The sequence below is a fragment of the Anneissia japonica genome, unplaced genomic scaffold (genome assembly GCF_011630105.1).
Source record: "Anneissia japonica isolate Jap-2015-1 unplaced genomic scaffold, ASM1163010v1 scaffold287709_len1912824_cov184, whole genome shotgun sequence".
In the NCBI taxonomy this organism is placed as follows: domain Eukaryota; kingdom Metazoa; phylum Echinodermata; class Crinoidea; order Comatulida; family Comatulidae; genus Anneissia; species Anneissia japonica.
The window spans coordinates 1663691-1666687 of record NW_022751466.1 but is presented as its reverse complement, the minus strand read 5'-3'; positions in this window follow the sequence as shown (position 1 = coordinate 1666687).

Genomic DNA, 2997 nt, shown 5'->3' with positions numbered 1-2997 from the left:
AAAAAACATACTTTTCACATATTTCCCGACAATATTTTCGCAAAAACTCTTCATACTTTAAATTCCCCACGCCTTATCTTCCATATTATTGCAAGATCGGCCTAATCGCGTCACAAACGAAGGAGGAGTTAGAAAAACCATAGAGAAAATAGAACAGTTTTATTTTCTCTATGGAAAAACAAATGACTTCAAAATTCGCTCAGAATCATCATATAATCCCTCTCTCTCAGAGAGTGGGCTAATTATAACCTAATAATTGAACGTAGTCAAAACATGAAGGAACAAGTTTTGACTATTAAAACATGGTCAGAAGAAGTGTATAAATTAAACATATACCGTAATACCTGGGATCCTTCTATTTTTAGGAGCCGTGATGGGCTTCTTTTTATGATGGGCTACTTTTTGAGATGGGCCTATCTGTATCCATATTTTAAATTATATAATAAAAAGAAAGCTTTATAATTTATTACGATAAAATAACAAATGATATGCCTATTTATAATTTATTACAGTACACGTATGTACATTTGCAATATATCAATTTATAGGCCTATATATATATGTACCTGTAATGGTACTGGTATTTACAGCCGTCTGATTTCAGACATTCGGCAGCCATTATGTTGGCGTTAAAAGACTGCATTTTGTGATGAGGAACCCGTGTACAAACAATTACCAAACACAAAAAATATGTATATATATATATATCTTTTATTTTATTTCACACTCGTACATTATGTTTTAAAAAATGGACTAGTGCTGTCCAACTACGTTTGAGGGATTAGTTGCTTTAAACGGATATGAGATTCCAAGAAAGTCCCAATGGCCCAGTTGGATAAGGCGTCTGCATAGAAAACAGAAGGTCCCGCGTTAATCGAAAAGAGGGGAGGTTCTTTTTGAGCTGGCCTTGTATAATGATAACAAAAACAACAACAACAACAATAACAACGATAATAATATAATAATAATATTAATAATGATAATACAGTAATAATAATAATTATAATGATAATAATAATGATAATGATGATGATGATGATGATGATGATGATGATGATGATGGTGATGATAATGATAATAATCATAATAATAGTAGTAATAATAATAATTATAATGATAATAATAATAATAATAATGATATTGATGATGATGATGATGATGATGATGATAATAATAATAATAATAATATGCGCAAAGTCGGACTTAAGGGGAATATCTTTTGTGTTATTTTCCGCCCCTTAACGTCGTTTTTTTAATTGTTCTCTAATTTCTCCATTGTCTAAGTTCCCTCAAGGTAGGTTTAGTAACATAATAATAATATACTAAATTTCAAAACTCAAATAATAATACTTTGGTCACATCAAACGTCACCATTGTCTAGAGAAAACATTTATGGAAGGCAGAATTGAGGGGAAAGGTAAAAGAGGTAGAGGACGGTCAAGGAAACTATGGGAGAAAGACATTGAAGAGCTACTAAACATCAGCGTAGTTGAAGCAGGCAGAGTGGCTACAGAAAGAGCTTTCTTCCGTGTAGCTATCAGGGATGCTATGTCCAACAGAGGATTTGCAGAATAAGTAAGTAAGTAAGTAGGCCTAAGTAATAATAATAGTAATAATAATAGTAGTAGTAGTAATAATAATAGTAGTAGTAGTAATAATAGTAGTACTAGTAATAATAGTAGTAGTAGTAGTAGTAATAATAATAATAATAATAATAATAATAATAATAATAATAATAATAATAATAATAATAATAATAATAATAATAATAATAATATTATTATTATTATTATTATTAATAATAATAATAACAATAATAATAATAATAATAATAATAATAATAATAATAATAATAATAATAATATTTATTTGGACTTGTACTTTTTACATCATTGGCACACTGAGGAACAATTAAGGGTGCGTAGAGACGACGCAAAACTTAAAAACAAATGATTACAAGATACATCAATTTACAAGCTTCAACTTAAAACCAACTCAAAGAAGCTTAAATTAATCCCTTCCTCACTCCCCCTCCTTCCCTGACAATTAAATGTTATTTCTCCCAACTAAATATAACTGTACTAAACTATTTTCAGAAACAATACAAAATACGAAGTACCCTTCTTCCCCTCCCTATACAATGCAAACATTTACCCCTTTCCCGTAAAGCAATATAAAACTTGTAAAACATGTTCCCGAGATTAAACCCGGTTGTTTTCGAGGTTTTATTGTACCGTATACAAAGCCAATAATAGTTTAGATAAGAGAATGATTTCAGCAGTCGTGCTGTATAGCCTGGTTCACGTCGAACTTTTATCTAGATATATATCCACTTAACTAGTTAAAAGTTCGACGTGAACCACTCAATTATAGGTAGATAAAGTAATTAAGTCACTTAAGTTAAGTGACTTAACTTTACTAGAATAACGGTAAATTAACTTGCTTAACGGTAAAGTCGGCTCGGATTACAAGGACACGATTACGTAACATAGGCATCTAAGCCAGCGTTGTTGCATTGTACCACCATTATCATCTGGCTGGCAACAACGTACTTTAACCATCCTAACAACAGCATCGAAGTAGTCTCATTAGTCTGGTTTTCAGAAATTATTTGTAATACTATGGGTAAAAACCCAGCAAACGTCCGTTTTACGAATAGTCGATATTACCAATGACCTCTGCCCTTTGCATCATCGACCAAATAATAACGTTAAAAAGTCCGATTGCGTACGTTTTTCAAAGTGATAATGTATATTTTTCTTAATAATAAAATCAGATTTGTTGCATTTATTTATTGGCAATTCAATCTTTTCCATTTCTGCTATAATAGTCGCTATTAATTCAATTTCAACGAACTTCCACCAACGCCCGTCGTTAAAATGAGCGCACATGTTTACGATGACGAAATAAAAAAGTGTGTGGAAGTCAGCAACTTATTTGACACCGCGAAGCTAGATTTTCGCGAAGTGCATGTAAACAACACAATTGAGCGATCTA